Here is an 18,484-nt window from a genome sequence, read left to right on the forward strand (position 1 = left end):
CGCAAGGAGTTGTGAGCTTGTTGATCGGCTTTTTTCAAATAGCCTAGTTTTTAAAGGGCGAAGGGCTCGCTTCTTTTGGGCTTGTTTTCATAGACCTGGTTGCTTGTTTCTGTCGCAAAACCTGGCAACCCTGTGAAACTATGGGTGCGTTCGAAAACACAGCACTGAGCGCACTGGCCAATACAAACTAATAGGCGAGTGTGCTCCGGTGCGTAATTTTCGAACGCGCCCTACATGTTGAGGCAAGCCGCCCTCTTTGCCCCTCCTTCTTCTCAGAACTTCGTTTGGCCGGTTGGAGACATCGAGAGGAATTGCAAACTATTTAACTTCATTTACCTTTATATCTTATCACTGATCTACATATTTTCTTCGGAGGAGTTTCATTTCGTCGTCTTTTGTGTGAGGTGAGTAATAATATAATTCTTATTTGTTATATTATATAGTACATTCCGTCTATTAGCTGACGCTAGTCAAATGCTAACTTTCCAAGCTAACTGCAACCTTGTGTTTGCACTTTTCCCCGTTTTGTTCCGTACGTCTACTTCAACGTTCACATTTCAAACAAAGATTTTACCCCATGGCCACGGATGTTATAATTATGTATGGGTCCTCAGAAGTAGCCGTATCTTCCGTATTGTTCAATAAAAAAACATTTTAAACCGATCGGTGGCCATTTTCTCATCGTTAGCACACTCTATCAGAGTGCAGTACACCTACTAACCGATGGGATCGCGCAGTTGAAAGCATATGGCGGACATGCTGAGAAAATGGCCACCGATCGGATTAAAATGCTTTTTATAGAACAATACTGAAGATACGCTTATTTCTGAGGGCCCGAACAGAATTGGCACATCCTTGGCCATGAGGTAAGAACTTTATATTCAAAATTTGAACGTTTATGTACATGTACGGGCCTTAAATGAATTATGTGCAATCGCCAGGTTAAGTTTGTTTCAGGTCCCAGGACCTGGTTACTTTGTTTTCGTTAAATCTTCAAAACCATCGTTCATTATATAACGCAGAATGCAGCTTTTGATCAACAATGCAATTTATATATATATATTTTGTCTGTTAACATTGAGCTTGTAGATCTGCTAAAATCTTCAAGCTAACTTTAAGCAGCGACAGTTGCTATGATACTGGGTTAAAAACAACAAGGATTGGTCAGCTAGGCTAACCGATGCTAACGGCTATTAACGTCTGCTTACTACTTCCGCATGGCAGTGACGTCACTCACATTTCCTTTGAGCTGTGTTTGTGTCTGTCTCGACACAGTCAATTGGCAGGCATAGATAGACAAATTGTACTTATACTTATATCCACTATTGTATCCACTACATTTCAGAGGCAAATATTGAACTTTTGATCCACTACAATTATTTGAAAACTTTAGTTACTCTGTAGATTTGTATTATTATTTAAAAAACATTGGCTACTAACCACTTAAGCCCTACTTACTCTTTAGCTAATTGAAAATGGCAGATCTACAAGCTCACAATGCTACACGTTCTGAGCTTGTAGATCTGGCATTTAACAATTATCTCTATATGTGATAACAAGGCATTATACATATTTGAAAATAGCAGATCTACAAGCTCACTGTAAACTTGCCGATGTACAAGCTTACAATGCAACGTGTTGTGAGCTTTTAGATTTGAAAATAGCAGATCTACAAGCTCACAATGCGACACTGTGTCGCTGTGAGCTTCTAGATCTGCTATTTTACAGTTATCTCCCAAATTGAAAATAGCAGATCTACAAGCTCACTGTAAACGTGTAGGTTTATTTTAAATAGCCAATCTACAAGCTCACTTGACAGCTTGTATATCACTTGTGAGCTTGTAGATCTGCTATTGTCTATTGATATGCATGTACTTTCATAACTTTGTGTCTAAAATATTGTATCCCCTTTTTTACAGCTCTGGCTGTGTGGACCCAGGTGACAGACACACCACCCCAGACCTACTGCAAGGTGTGTAACATCCTCATCCTATTTTAGACATTGTCTGGTGTCAAATACTAGGTTATGGGGGTCTGTGGTCTAACACATTGGCTAAAAAATGGAAGGTCTTTGACATTACAATAGTTTCAGAATCACTGGTCCAGGTGACAAGTATGTGTTGCTTCAAGTTTCTATAGAGTTGTCAGCTGACTGAAAGGTGATAATAGGGCTAATTAGAGGTGTGGTTAGCCGGGGTTGAATAAATTACCCATTTTCTGAGCTTTTAGATCTGCTATTGTCCCTATATTGACATGCTCACGCCCTTGTGCTCAGACTGTGTCTGTTTATCTGTGTAAATTTGCTGTGTGAGTACTGTACAGTGTTGCATTGCTGATTTGGTATGTCGGCAAATGGCATAGATAGACAATTATTTGTAATCCACTACAACTATTTGAAAACTTGAGTTACTTTGTAGATTTTGATAATTGTTTAAAAAACATAGGCTACATTAACCACTTCCATCCTATTTAAACTTTGGCTATTTGAACATTGCAGATCTACAAGCTCACAATGCATCGTGTTGTGAGCTTGTAGATCTGCTATTTTCCAATGATCTCCCAAATTGTCAGACATCTGTAGCCATGTGATAACAAGGCATTATACATATTTGAAAATAGCCGATCTACAAGCTCACTTGTCAGCTTTTAGGTCTGCTATGCATGATGATGATGTGATTATGTTCTCAAAATAACCAAATGGACCCTGAGGTCTTTATCTCCTAGAGTGTATAAATGCAACCCTTGGATACAATATAAATGGACTCGTAAGGGTCCATTTGGTTACATCTAAATACACAGAGATACTAGGTTATGGGGGTCAGTGGTCTAATGCATTGGCTAAAAATGGAAGGTCTTTGACATTACAATACTTTGAGAACCACTGGTCCAGGTGACAAGTATGTGTTGCTTCAAGCTTCTATAGAGTTGTCAGCTGACTGAAAGGTGATAATAGGGGTGATTAGGGGTTGAATTAATTACCCGTTGTTGGTTTCCATTAACAGGCCTTGATTGTGTTTCATCTATGTCTGTCTTATCCATATGTGGCCAATGTTTCAGCTTAATATGACTTGTCTGTTTCAAATTTCAAGATCTGTCTTGGCACTGTTTATTTGCTATTGTCCATTTTATAGAAAGCTATATGCTGATAGCCATCATTGCTTTTTGTTTGTTTAGTAACAGGGAACACCCTGTCTCTGCAGGTCCCTTTTTGTCCTGTATGAGTTCTCTCCCCTGATTGGATGAAATTGGTCTCTCAAAAACACAATTTTGGGTTAAAGGCAGTTACTGTGTTCACCCAGAAGGAGTATAATAGCAGTGGCACCCCTACTTAAGTAAGACTGTTGACATACTGGTACAGTTGTGTAGTTAATTGGTATAGTTGCTGTGTTTTCACGTCATGGATGCAATGTATTATTTAGTATATTCGTTTCCATTTGAAAGTATGCTTTCATAAGTACCTGAAAAACAAACATGCTCACTTGTGTGTGCCTAATTGTCTTGGGGTCTCTAGTTACTTTGTAGATTTTGATTATTGTTTAACTTTAAAAAACATAGGCTACATTAACCACTTCAGCCCTATTTAAACTTTGGCTGTTTGAAAATGGCAGATCTACAAGCTCACAATGTGACGCGTTGTGAGCTTGTACATTTGAAAATAGCAGATCTACAAGCTCACAATGCGACTTGTTGTGAGCGTGTAGATTGCTATTTTCCAATTATCTCCCAAATTTTGCAGATATCTGTAGCCATGGGATAACAAGGCATTATACATATTTGAAAATAGCAGATCTACAAGCTCACTGTAAACTTGTAGCCTTATTTTAAATAGCCGATCTACAAGCCCAGTTGTCAGCTTGTAGATCACTTTTGAGCTTGTAGATCTGCTATTGTCACTATGCATTTACTTTTATAACTTTTTGTCTAAAATACAGTATTTTTGATTGAAATTTTCAGCTGTGGCGTGGCTTTACACTGGACCTGATATCTTGGCCAACACAGCTTTGGACTGAGGGGACCATCCCAGACTGCACTTCTGCAAGGTTTGTTTAACATAACATGACACATGTGCAAATCAAAGCGTTTTAGATCTAATTATCAATGGGTTCCAATCCATTGTCGGTTTTTAAGGAGGCATTGCCAATATATATACTCTATATAGCTTAACTCTTTGACTGCTATACCAATAGTGTAATAATGTGCCAGTGCTGCCAGCAAAAACTGATTTTACTGTACCTTTGAAAAATCATGGAATAATCTCTGTGACCGGCGTCCTCACAGAGATCGGCGCATTACATGCATGGGGTTATCAAGAATTCCAGAGGGGTCCCCAAATTATTTTGTTGGTCCCCAGATTATTAGCTTAATATTGAAACACATTTTCTTTACATTTTAAATGCCAACTCCTATTATTTTCACTTACTTTGCACTTTATTGTCTCCGCCAGGCCGGAAGGCGTGCGTGCGTGCGTGTGTGTGGTCATGTTGAGCAAGACACACCATTAGTGTTAAATTGGAGCTTGAAATGTACTCAATTATTGCCATAAAAATGTCACCCATTTACACACACATTCATACACCACCATGCCAGCCACCTGCTTATCGGGAGAAATTAGGGGTTCAGCATTTTGCTCAAACACAATTCCACACTAATTTTCAAACTGTGAACCTTGCAGTTGCCATCCAGCCGCTCTACCGGCCACTCTACCCTTTAGACACTGCTGCCCTTGTACTCACACTTTCCAAAGACTGTCAACCTTTTTCCAAAATGGCAGATCTACAAACTCCCAACGCATAACATTGTAGATAGCCTTTTTTTCCTGAATAGTTGAAGTATGACAGAGGGGGGTGGCGTGGATTATGGGGTGTGTGTGTGTGGGGGGGATTAGGTGGGAGTTTTGGAGCTTGTAATAAACAAACGTTTTAGCATCAAAACATACTTTGATTACCATAGTAAAAGTACTCACATTTTCTGAAAATAGCAGATGTACAAGCAATAACGCATCAAATTGTAGATCGGCTGTATGTGTTTACTTGGCACAGTTTAATCAACTGCATATAGTAGATCTACAAGCTCACCTTTAAGATTTTTTTGGCAATCCAAAAATAGCAGATCTACAACCTCATGGTTTACTGTGTGTCGGCGGAGTTGTGGGGGGTCATGTTGAGCAAGACACACCATTAGTGTTAAATTGGAGCTTGAAATGTAGGCCTACTCAATTGTTGCCCTCAAAATTTCACCCATTTCAAACACATTCATACACCTATGGCAGAGGAAACCATGCCAGCCACCTGCTTATCAGGAGAGATTAGGGGTTCAGCATTTTGCTCAAAGACAATTCCACACTAATTCTGGGGGAGCCCAAGATCAAACTGTGAACCTTGCAGTTGCCATCCGGCCACTCTACCCTTTAGCCACTGCTGCACCTTGTACTCACACTTCCAAAGACTGTCAACCTTTATCCAAAATTGCAGATCTACAAGCTCCCAATGCATAACATTGTAGATAGGTTTTTTCCCCGAATAGTTACAGTATGACAGAGGGGGGTGGTGTGGAGTATGGTGTGTGTGTGTGTTTTGGGGAAGGGGTGGGGGGGGTGGGGGGTGAGTTTTGGAGCTTGAAATAAACATTTTAGCATCAAAACATACTTTGATGACCATAGTAAAAGTACTAATATTTTCTGAAAATAGCAGATGTACAAGCTCATAACGCAACAAATTGTACTTCGGCTTTATGTGGTTACTTAGCACACTGTAAACAACTGAATATAGTAGATCTACAAGCTCAAAACGTAACGTATCTCGAAGCGTTGGGAGCTTTTAGATCTGCTATTTTTACTGTTATAGTGTGTTCTAGTTTAATGAAGTAGGGCAGTGGTTGTCAATGTTTGTAATTTCAATGACCCCCTCGTTTTGAACAAAATGCCTCAAATCATGAACACAGCATGCAATGTTTGTAAAAATGTGTACGCACTTTCCTATAGGCTGAGAAAGAAATGCCACTTCACATATTTCAAATTAGCCTCATGGTGGCGCTATAGCAGGCCAATTTTTGCTATTACCTGTAACTGCACCGATCTGTGTACAACTTTGTACGTGCATTTTCTAGAGGCCAAGGAAAAACCTATGCTGTGCACTTATCACATCTGCCTTTTATAGCGCCACCAGGAGGTTGACTTATATAAAATGCATACTATGACAACTCCTTCTGATTTCATCCAAATCTCACGCACACCAGTACACATGATCAGTTTTGTGATCAAGACAAATCTGTTTGAATTTTCATATTCCATCCTGATTGACTAAGATTGACATTTCAATTTGCTGGAGTGACTTGTTATGAACATAATGTTGCAAATGCAGTGTTTAATTGCAGTGAAAGTTTGCATGCACATTACCGCTACATTGAATAATGAATTATAGTGACCCCAGGAGGCAGATTTTTTTTGTGAAGCATATTTTGATATTACTCCTACAATTTTGTTCAAATATCACACAAATCAATACACATTATCTCAATCGTCAAGTGATGAAGATAGAATCGTCTGATGTTTCAGATTTCATACTGACAGGCAAAGTTCAAACACTGCTGGTACCCAATTTACCTGACCTGCAGAGACCTAGTTAAATTTTATATACACAAATTATAGAGGTCATGAACATGTAGTATTCAATTTTGTCAAAGCTGACACCTAATTTCAGTCAAATAAATTGTAATGAAATATAACAAAAGGGTTTCACCACTACTCTACAGATAAATAGTAACAATAGTGTTTGCAACACTAAACTAATCAATTAATACATGATTTACCAACAAAGTTATTACCTTATATGAACTATTGCACTTAACTCATTCAGTGCCTGACTTATTTCTGAGTGCCAGAGCCAAAATTCATTGTAAAAAAAAGTACTTAGGAGCCGAGATGCAGCCTTTTTCAGTAAGAAGTTAAAAAAGAAGTGAATGGAGCAGAACCTTTTCAAATCATGATATCTTGGGTTCTAAACATTTTTTTCCAAAAAATAATAATATATAATGTACATATAATATGATACTTCCAGGTGTACTATTGCAACAAAAAAACTAAATATTTCTGATTTTTTTTTATTTATTTTTTTACTAGTGCTCATCAGACCAGAACGGCTCCACTGGTAACGTTTTAACGGTAAGTAAGGCGATTGTTGATGCTTACAGTAAATTGTGACTAATACGACATATTTTGGTTGATTTTATAGCAACAAACATTTTTGGTAATTGTACAATAAATACTTGGAGTTACTTAGGATTTGGAAGGCATTTTTATAATCGGCCTCAGGTCTAAAAGTGTTAATACAAATTCAGATCTAAAACTAAGTGACATCATGCCTGGTCGTAAGAAGAAATCTGTCGCTAAAAAAAAATTCTGGGATGCTAAGTTGGACCATACGAAATCACCAAACAGTTGCATACAGGTTGATGAAGGAACACAAGAGACAACTAGTCCCAACTATTCCAACAATGACCCGGTACTGCAAGCATGCACTGTGCCACCTTCTGTGATATCTGTGCAGGCATCCAGAAGCCAAGATCATCATAAGTATTCACAAATGTCAAAGAATCGGCAATGTACATGCATGGGTCTGACATTTCTGGCACACCTACATGAAGGTCATGACTTGAAGATGGATGATCTGGACAAGATACTGGACATGGGAGACATTCTGTATAAAAGAACTATAGCAAAACTAAAAAGACAAAAGAAGTTTAGGTTATCCCTGCTGACAATGGAAGAAACGCCTCTGCAGGTGGAAACCAAACACAATACGTACTCTGTGACAAAACATAACATAGATATGGGATTCTTGAGAGCTGCTGGAGAGCCTTACCGACGGCATTGGTGGCTGAATCTTCAGGAAAGACTTCAATGTTTGTCTGAAGATATCAACTATGCACTCATAACAGTATCACCACATACCATTGCCGTTTTTAGAGACAGGTCTGGAAGATATGGACTGTTTGACTCTCATCAAAGAAGTGCTGATGGCCTACCTTTGTCTGAGGGAAAAGCTGTAATGATGACCTTCTCTCAATTGGATGATCTGGTGGCTAAGATTGACCAGGTAATTGACTTCTTACATTCACAGAAGATTGACAAAATGCAGTTTGACTTCATGCCAGTGACATTTGAACAGACAAATGCTCGGTCACCCCATCTGTCAACAACTCAAGTTCATCCTGACAACCTGCATCAAAAAGAGCCTGTCGCTCTAACTAGCCAGGGTCAAACAAACACTGAACCTCCAATCACCAAGCATTCTCTGCAGGCAGGCCATGCACCATCAACACAAGTGATGTCAGACACTACAAATGAAAGAGTCATCAAAGTGAATAAAGATCGGAGATGGAAATTAAGGTGGAGACAAACAAAGGATCAACTGCAATCTGATAGCAAGAAAAAACCTACGACCCCAAGGAAGGAATACATGAACCATTACATTGCCATGAGATGTATAACAAATGCAAAATTCAAGGAACAGCAAGCAAAATACAAGAACTCATATTTCAGCAGAAAATACAATGAAGATGAGGAGTTTGGAGGCAAGCATAGGGCCTATGGCAAAAGGAGGTTTAATGAAGATGAAGAGTATAAAGAGAAGCAGAAGGCTTATGACAACAGGAGGTACCACAATGATGAGCCGTTTAAAGGGAAGCGGAAGGCTTATGACAACAGGAGGTACCACACTGATGAGGAGTTTAGAAGAAAGCGGAAGGCTTATGTAAGCAAGAGGGTGAAAGGAGAAGGGGAAAAGTTCAGGGAACTCATGAAGTCCTACATGGCCCGCAAATGTAAAACGGACCCCTTCTTCAAGATGCGCCGTGACATCCGCTCTACATTGAAAATAAAAAGCAAGTACAAGGACTTATGTGATGTCCATCTCAAACTGAGCATTCGTGAAAGAGTGAGGATAGCTTTAGCTACTGAGAAGGTGGCTTTAGCTACTGAGAAGGTGGCTTTAGCTACTGCACAACAGAATCGGCTACTAAAAGCTGCTATAGCCACTTTCCAGGCAACAATAAAACATGGACCAACTTTTGTGTGCACAACATGCCATCGGGCGCTATTCTCTGATCAAGTGATTGTTTGTCATCGGTCAAAATACACGACCAAACCCGCCGTGGTTGCTGCTTGCTTGACAGGCAAATACCTTCATTTGTGTGATGATCAATGTGGAGGGCCGGAAAATTGCAGTGTACCCGAAGAAAGGCGAAAAGAGTGGATATGTACATGCTGTCACAACAGTGTAGTAGCTGGAAGAATGCCAGGCTTGGCAGTTGCAAATAACATGGAACTTGCAGCTATTCCTCCAGAGCTCAAGCAACTGAATGTGCTGGAAAGACAAATGACGGCAAGAGACATACCTTTTTCCAAGATTCTCACTCTTCCTAAAGGCAAACAGAGCGCTATATATGGTGCTGTGGTGTGCGTGCCAGCAGACGTGGAAACCACAGTAAACACCTTACCCAGAAGGCTCGAGTCATCCCGCTTGTACAGAGTGAAGCTGAAGAGACGTCTGCGGTACAAAGGCCATCATTTATTTCACACTGTGAATATGTCCAATGTCATACTGGGCTTGCGGAAACTCATCGAGACGCACCCCGACTACAGAGACATCACAATTCGAGACGATGAGAGCATGAACGATGAAGATGTGGAGGGCCAGCTTGAAAACCTACCCACTGTTGAACAGACAGCCACAGACGAAGTCATGGACAGTTGCGATGAGGCCGAAATGATGGAAGTAGCCGACGCAACTGAAACTCTCGACTCATCACAAACAGCGGATCAAAATCCACCCACTGCCGAAGATGAGCAAGATGCACTGAGACCTGGACATGGCCTGGACAGTTGCTTGGAACCGGATGACATTGGACAAGAGACAATGACATACGGAGATGGCATATTCTGCATCGCCCCTGCCGAAGGAAACCGGCCTGTCAGCTACAGCACAGCCCCTAACCTGGAAGCAAGGGCCTTCCCTACATTGTTTCCAACTGGAGAAAACACGTTGGATCGGAAGAGAAAGATCAAACTGTCCCCAAGCAGGTACTTCAACGCAAGGCTTTTCAATGTTGATGATCGTTTTGCGAGAGACCAAAGTTATCTCTTCTTTGCACAGTTTGTTACTGAGACACACATGGCAAAAAATACCATCTCAATTCAATTGAGGAAAGGCAAACCCTTTACCAAAGATGGTCGCCGGATATCCAACAAGATGTTGCAGGACAAACATGAAGTTGAGAGAATGGTCAGAAACCGAGATGCAACAAGGTTCATGCAACCACTGAGGGGGACTCCAGCCTACTGGCAGAAGACCATGTTTGATTTGTTTGCCATGGTCCGCCAGTTGGGTCCACCCACCTTCTTTTTGACCTTAAGTGCTGCAGAATTCAGATGGCCAGAGGTCATAATGGCAATAAAAGCACAACAAGGCCAAATAGTGGATTTTGACAAGCTGGACTGGAATGAGAAATGCGACATCCTCAGAAGCAATGCAGTGACTACCATGCGAATGTTTGACAAGCGAGTACATGCTGCGTATTCAAAACTGCTAAGGTCTAAGGCTCGCCCAATCGGACACGTCATCGACTGGTTTCATAGAATAGAATATCAAGCGCGCGGTTCGCCACATATTCACGCCCTAATATGGGTAGCCGACGCCCCCGTCCTTGGAGAAGTGCCGGACGAGAATATATGCGAGTTTGCGGACCGCTACATTTCATGCCAGCTGCCTGATCCAAACGAAAATCCTGTGCTTCATCGAATTGTCTCAGAAGTTCAGATGCACAGCAGAAACCACACAAAGTCCTGCAAGAAAGGTAACAGGAAATGCAGGTTTGGATTCCCCAAGGCACCAGTGGACCAAACCTGGATAACGGACCCATGCCCGATTGAGCTCACGGAGGTCACGAATGACAACATGGATGATGGTGCGATACGAGGTCAAGGAGCAAATGAAAATGCAAAGAAGAGAACAGATGGCATTGGCAAACTGCAGAAAGAAAGAGCACAAGCTGCTTTGGCCAAACTCAAACCACTGTATGATTTACTTCAGGACTTGCCATCAGAAGTGACCGATCTCTCAGAGTTGCTGGCAAAGTGCAATTTGACTCACGAAGAGTACGACAGCTGTCTTGAAGAGATGAGGAACACCCATGTCCTCTTGATGAAGCGTGGAGTCAAGGACGGCTATGTGAACAATTACAACCCTGTTTTACTGGAGGCATGGAATGCGAACATGGATATCCAATTTGTCCTGGACCACTTTGTTTGCATCTCATACATGCTGTCCTACATATCCAAGGCCGAACATGAAATGGGTGAGCTTCTAAAACAAGTTGTGGAAGGCATAGACCCGACAAAAGTGACAGAGAGGGGTGCAATGAACGAACTTGTTCATGCCTATGTGAAAAACAGACAGGTTAGTTCTCAGGAGGCAGTGGCCCGGACTTGCAGCTTGTCATTGAAGAATTGCTCCCGCAAAGTTGTCTTCCTCCCGACAGATGACAATGCAATGAAAATGAGCCTCCCGCTCAGCCTGCTGCAGAATAGACCAGCTGATTCAAACCAAGTGTGGATGTCGGGACTTCTGGAGAAATACAACGCCAGACCCAAAACACCAGTGTTTCACGACATGTGTCTAGCAGAATTTGCTTCCGAGTACAGGATCGTGTATGGTCGGAATGCAAAAAAGACGGGATGCCTACAGCTGTCTGAACAGAAGGACCCCGAGAAATACTTCGGGAACTTGTTGAAAGCTTACCTTCCTCATCGTTATCAGACCACACTGAAAACCGACATCTTCCCCACCTACAAGGAGTTCTACGATTCTGCGTCTGTAAGAATACCAGGGAAAGAAGGTACATGGCGCGTAATTGCTATTGTTGCCGAGAACAAAAACAAGTTTGAGAAACACAGCAAATCAGTGGAACATGCATTAGAAGAGTACATGAAGAATGGCCCTGCAGAAGATGCGTGGGCCAACATTGCCCCAGAAAATGAGCTTGAACGGATGGAATGTCTTGCCGAACAAGATCAAGATCCACAGGCAGACGACGAACAAGACGACGTCCCAGAGTTCAGTTGTCAAGAGGTGGGTACAATTGTTGGTCACAGGGTATCGGCTCCGCAAACGAGCCTTGATTTTCTGCGTTCGATGTGTCGAAACCTCAACCGAACACAAGCCTCCATCTTTCACTCTGTACGTGACTGGTGCTTCAAGAGCCTACTTGACCCAAAACCCGAACCATTCTTCTATTTTGTCACTGGGGGTGCTGGAACTGGCAAATCGCACCTGATCAAGTGCATCTACGGTGAGGCAACAAGGATTCTCCGTCGACTCCCCAGACTGTTTGAAGAGACTGATGCATCCATGCCCACAGTGCTGCTGTCTGCGTTTACGGGAACTGCGGCGTACAACATTGCAGGAAACACACTGCATTCCCTGTTGAAATTGCCAAGAACCCTGAAACCACCCTATATAGGACTGGGAAACAAATTGGATGACGTCAGATCAAAGCTGGGAGCTGCAGAGATCATCATCATAGATGAAGTGTCGATGATTTCAAAAGCCATGTTTATGTACATCCACTGGAGACTGCAAGAGATCAAAGGCAGTAAGAGGCCATTCGGCGGCATGTCGGTACTTGCAGTAGGTGACTTTTACCAGCTCCCTCCAACGTCAAGTGGGAAACCGCTCTGCGTGCTCCAGGAAGGCACAGCGGACCTTCTGCACGAACACTTTCAAATGATCACATTGACAGAGATCATGCGACAGAAAGATGACGTGCCCTATGCAGAGCTTCTGAATAGGTTGAGAGTCAAGGCGAAGAAGGAACGGCTGAGTGACACAGACAAAGCACTCCTTGCTCAGAGAGTGACTGTGCGTGATCAATGTCCTAAGGATGTTGTGCACATCTTCGCAACCAACAAAGAGGTGGCTGAACACAACGCCAAATCTTTGTCTGAGCTCCACAGCCACATCATTAACATTCCCGCCGAAGACTACAAGCAAGTCCATAACCACAAGACTCGACTTGCTAGTCCCTGTACAGGAGAGCAGAAGGATCTCCTTGACAACTTGCAGGTTGCAGAAGGCGCCCCAATTGTGATCATCAGGAACATAGATGTGGAGGATGGCCTTGTGAACGGGACATTTGGCAAGATTCATAGTGTACAGATGCACGGACATAGAGTAGCCAAGCTTTGGCTTGATGTAGACAAGCCTGAAGCAGGACAGAAATACCGGAAAACTACACCTGGCACTACACAAGTGTACGTCGAAAGAATGGAGGACCACATGAGCGATAAAACGCTTCGTATGCAATTTCCCATCAAGTTGGCATATGCTTGCACAGCTCACAAAGTCCAAGGCATGACTACACAATCCGCAGTGGTTTCCTTGAAACGGATCTTCCAACCAGGCATGGCCTATGTTGCCCTCAGTAGGACAACTACATTGCAAGGATTGCACATCATCGACTACGATGAGAAGAAAATCTATGCTGATCCAGAAATCACTGCTGCCCTGCAATCCATGAAGACCGCTTCACTGGACAGTGTTATGCCACTGTTGAAGTATAGAGAGACGACAGGCCTAGCGCAAACACTCACAATTGTCCATCACAACACGCAAAGTTTACCAGCGCACATTCATGACATCAGAAGCCATCACGAACTGATGCATGCAGATGTCCTGTGCTTGACAGAAACACATCTCACCGGCTCCTTTGTGGCTGACAGTCTTCAAATGGATGGATACACCATGTTCAGCCGCAACAAGCACATCTCATACACCAACCAACCTGAACTTGCAGAACAGAATGGCGGTGGCGTTGCAGTGTATGTGAAGGACCATTTCCAGGCATGTGAAAAGCGCTACCTACACAATGTGACAAACCTCGAGTTTGTAGTCGTCAAGATAGAGTCCCCTGTCAAGCTCCTGATCGCTGCAGTGTACAGACCACCAGGTTACAAAGGCCTGTTCATGGACAATCTGAAGGCGCTTCTGGACGCGTTAGAAGTGATGGATCACCATCCCATCGTAGTCTGTGGTGATTTCAATGAAAATCTACTGACCAGTGCAGATATTCCAATCGCGAGGCTGATCGAGTCCAGAGGATACACGCAACTGATCAAGGAGAAGACCACTGACAAGGGCACACTGTTGGATCACATTTACATCTCAAGACCAGAACAATGTCTACAGTCTGGAGTACTACGTACGTACTACAGCTACCATGATCCCGTGTACTGCGTATTATCCTCCAACCAGGACTAGTGCAAAGTCTGCAAGACAAGCTTGTGCTCACATGTGCCAATGTGACAATGTGCTTTCCAAACATATTAGACATGCCTGACTCTAATAAATCACATGTATCTGTCGCACTCAATAACAGAGAGATTATAAACAATGGAAATTCTTGGTTACCAACCTTGTCATTGCACATTTTCCGGGAACCTGTGAGTCAGCTATAGACATGGTGAACACCAGAGATGTTGTCGACACGGCAACGGCAGGAAGAATTCATAGCCACACGTTACCGCATTCTTTGGTGCCACTCTAGCACAAAATCTCATCTGCCTGCTCAATACAAATGGATTGGAAACATTGGAACGTACTGATAACCAAAGCTTCGCGGCCCTAACATCAAGTTTGATTTCCTCTCCGCTCCTCCCCCTTCTCCACTCGCCTCATCTCTCCTCCCCCTCCCCTACCCCCCTCGTTACTTCTACACCCTCACTCGCCTCCTTTCCTCCACTTCCCTGCTCTCCTCTCCTCCACTCCCCTTCTCTCCCCTAATTTCCTCCGCTCCCCTCCCTAACCCCTCTCCCGTCTCCTCCCCTGCCCTGTCCCTAACCCTCCTCTCTCCCTCTCCCCTCCTCTCCTCTCCCCTCATCTCCTCTCCTCCATTTTCCCTCACCTTCTCTCCTCCTTTCCCCTTCTCTCCCCTTCTTTCCTCCACTCCACTCTTACCTCTCTCCCTCTCCTGACTCCTCATCTCCCTAACCCTGATCTCTCTCTTCTCTCCTCTCCCCTTTCCTAGCCCCTAACTCTCCACCCTCACTCCTTTCCTCCACTCCCCTGTTCTCCTCTCCTCCACCCTCCCTCCCCTTTTCTCCTCCTCTCCCCTCATCTCCACTTTTCTCCTCTCCTTTCCTCCGCTCTCCTCTCTCCTGTCTCCTCACTCCTCCTCTCCCATCTCTTAGGTCTGATTGGCCTATCAAGGAATCAGTCAAACCATGAGTCTGATCACTGATCAAGGTGGGGTTAGAAGCCTAAATAATAGCCAGATTGTCAGCTCTGATCGTCTTACTTTGACAAGTTTGGAGGCAATTACAGTGATCCTGTGCATGGGAACCCCAAAAGTACGTCAACGGCCGGGGCAATCTCCCCTAATCCCCACCTCTCCTCCACCCTCACTCCCCTTGTCTCCTCCTCTCCCCTTCTCTCCTCTCCTTTCTTCCCCTAACCTCCTCTCACCCCTAGTGTCTCCTTCCCTGACTTCTCCCTCCCCCTCCACTCTGCCTCTACCCTCGTCTCCCCTCATTTCCTACTATCCTTTCTTCTCCCCTCCACCCTTATTTCCCCCTCTCCTCTCCTCCTCCCATCCTCTTACCCCTCCCCTCCTGTCCTCCACTCTCCCTCCCACTCATCCCGGTCCCTCTGCACTGTTCTCTTCTCCCCTGATCTCCTCCTCTCCTCATTTCTTACCTCCCCCTTCTTTCCTTCTCTCCTCTCCTCTTCTCCTCCCCTCCTCTTACCCCTATCCTCATTATCCCCCTCTCCCCTTCTCTCCTGTCCTCCTCTCCTCACCCCTCCCCTCTCTTCCCCTTGTCTCCTCCCATCCTTTCCTACACACCCCAACCCTGATCTCTCCTCCACTTTCCCCTATTTTCCTCCTCTCCTCTCCTCCCTATCGTCCACTCTCCTCCCCTCCCTTTTCCTCTTACCCCTTACATCACCCCCCTCCCTGTCCCTTTCTTTCCACTCCTCTCCTCCCCTATCCATGTCTCCTCACCCCTACCATCTCTAGGTTTGATTGGCCTATCAGGGAATTAGTCAAACCATGAGTCTGATCACTGATCAAGGTGGGGTTAGAAACCTAAATAATAGCCATATCGTCAGCTCTGATCGTTATTCTGTGACAAGTTTGGAGGCAATTACAGTGATCTCGGCTTGGGAACCCCGGAAGAATTTCAAAGGCCGGGACAATCTCTGGTGGCACTTAGGTCAAATCAGCCCAGTAATGCACTACAAATCAACACCCATGTTGCTGCATTTAATGGACCTTCTGTTCCAGAGATAGTCCAAAAGATCTCAAAACGGACACTTCATTGATATTTGATTGCAGATTTTCCCTTTAACCGAATTACACTTGAGGCCAATTCTAAGGACACCTTCGAAATCCTGACCTAAAATTCTCAAAAGTTTTGAAAATTAATTAGTAAAAATGTTTGGGAACCCTGTGTATTGAATGCTATGTAATGTGTAATTAACCACAACTGTGATTGGCCATTTTAGATTACATTTGATTTGTACCAAAACATTGACTTGAAATATTATTCATATTGTAGCATTGTGATTTGTCTTTAACACTTTTCTACTTTGCAGGGCTAGTTAATGGCTAACAACTATTTCTAATTCATCAGTTGAATGCATTTTCTTTTTTAATTTGTTAATATTGATTGTGAAGCATTTATTGGAAAACAACACTAACACCTTTTTCCTGTTTTTCAGAAGCTGTTGAATAATTCTGCATTGCTGATGATGTCTTTTTCTTTTGCCTTTAACCTTTTTCACTTACAGGAATGTTTTTGGTAAATCTTTTCAGGTATTTGCATTAGATTTATGTAGTGGAACGTGAACGTGTAGTACCCGATTTATTTGAGCCATTACAATATTGACCATCCCTGAATTGAAAAACAAACCGAGACAAAATAATTTGCTCAAACTATTGATAAAAAAAACCATTTTGGATTGAATACTACATTGTCATGACCCACTACCATGTAATTGCATGTGCATATTGAAAATGTATTAACTCGCCTTTTCTTTCTAGGGCTATAAAGCTATAACACTTATTAGAATTAAATCAAACCTTAAATAGAACAGTGGTTTCAGGGAGTTTTTTCAGTTTTAATCAAACATTTTTGAAAATAGATAAAACAGCCAGTGCACATGCATCAAAATAGGACTCAATTGCTAAATTAATTAATTAATGTAATAGAAGTTAAACAATGATTCATTGATATTGATCCTCAATATATTTGCCACCCTGCAAATTCTACCTTTATTTCATATTGTGACATTAATTTAATACATTTACCAGGAGCTTGCTTGATCGCCTTTTTTAACAAAGGGATCGGTGCAAGAATTTTTCCCAAGCACTCCTAAATTGGTTGAAATAGGATGCAGGTTTTTGCTTCACCCTGGAAAATGATGAATTTACTTAAAACTTGGAATATCATTTTTGATAATAACATTAGGGGTAGTAATAGTAGAAAATAACCAATAGAGCATCAATAATAAAACAAAGTATTTACAGGCATATTAATAATGAACATTATGGTTATTCTAATACCTAATTGGCCTATATACAATCTTAAAATATAACCATAAAAATGTTATATGATATATTATACCAAATATGTTGATGGAGATGCATATAGAATAGGTACCAAACATACATTTTATTAATAAATACTTTAAACTATATCTTCCATGCTTTGTCTCTACTTATTATTTTTCTAACCATGTGTTTGAAAAGTATATCTATATGGTTATGTTTTTAGTACTTGCGTCACATTTAAAATGAATACAGATGTGTGATTGAAGTTTTTTGGAATGACAATCAGAAGGGAGCTTCATCACTTAAGTTGAACAAGAAGTGAATCTTTGGAATGAGTGCAACATGCAATACAAGTAATACCATACACATAATATTCTTAAGTTAATGTCTGCTGTGCTTTGCCTCTACTTATTTTTCTGCATAACAAATGTTGAACAGAAACTATATGTTTGCTCATGTATTTAGTCTAAAATGTACAATGAATACAGTCAGTGTTATTGGTTTTAGGGGGAAATAATTAAGTTTCTTCACCACATAAGATAAACAAATAGAAACTTTGAAATACATGCCACATCCAAGAATGCTTAAGACCATACACATATTTAAAGATAATAATCTTAGGTTGTTCTTTAACTGCCAATTATTATTGCCTTCTACAATTGGTATGTTTACATACTTATCCATAGAACAGTTTGATCATTGCACAAATCAAAGCTTAGAGTTTAAAGTGTTGTGGGAGACCATAATTCTACCTGCTGAATGGAATACAAGCTATCTGCTGGATGGAGTGGACGTCAATCCCTGTACTCCCTGTACTATATGTAAGATGGTGAAGTAATCAACATGTAAATTAGTGTTCCTTTAATGCTCCTGTCAAGTG

The 18,484-nt window shown here is 42.2% G+C and overlaps 1 long non-coding RNA gene across 1 annotated transcript; it reads left to right on the forward strand.

Annotated features, from left to right (window-relative positions):
• The first annotated feature begins 278 nt into the window (after positions 1–278).
• On the forward strand, positions 279–17,703 carry LOC308083930. The gene is made up of 5 exons (XR_013933023.1): positions 279–404; positions 1,920–1,972; positions 3,955–4,040; positions 7,118–7,159; positions 16,773–17,703. It is a non-coding gene; the product is annotated as an uncharacterized lncRNA (long non-coding RNA).
• The last annotated feature ends 781 nt before the right edge of the window (positions 17,704–18,484 follow it).

This window comes from Gymnoscopelus braueri (genome assembly GCF_963280865.1).
Source record: "Gymnoscopelus braueri genome assembly, chromosome: 1".
NCBI classification, from domain to species: domain Eukaryota; kingdom Metazoa; phylum Chordata; class Actinopteri; order Myctophiformes; family Myctophidae; genus Gymnoscopelus; species Gymnoscopelus braueri.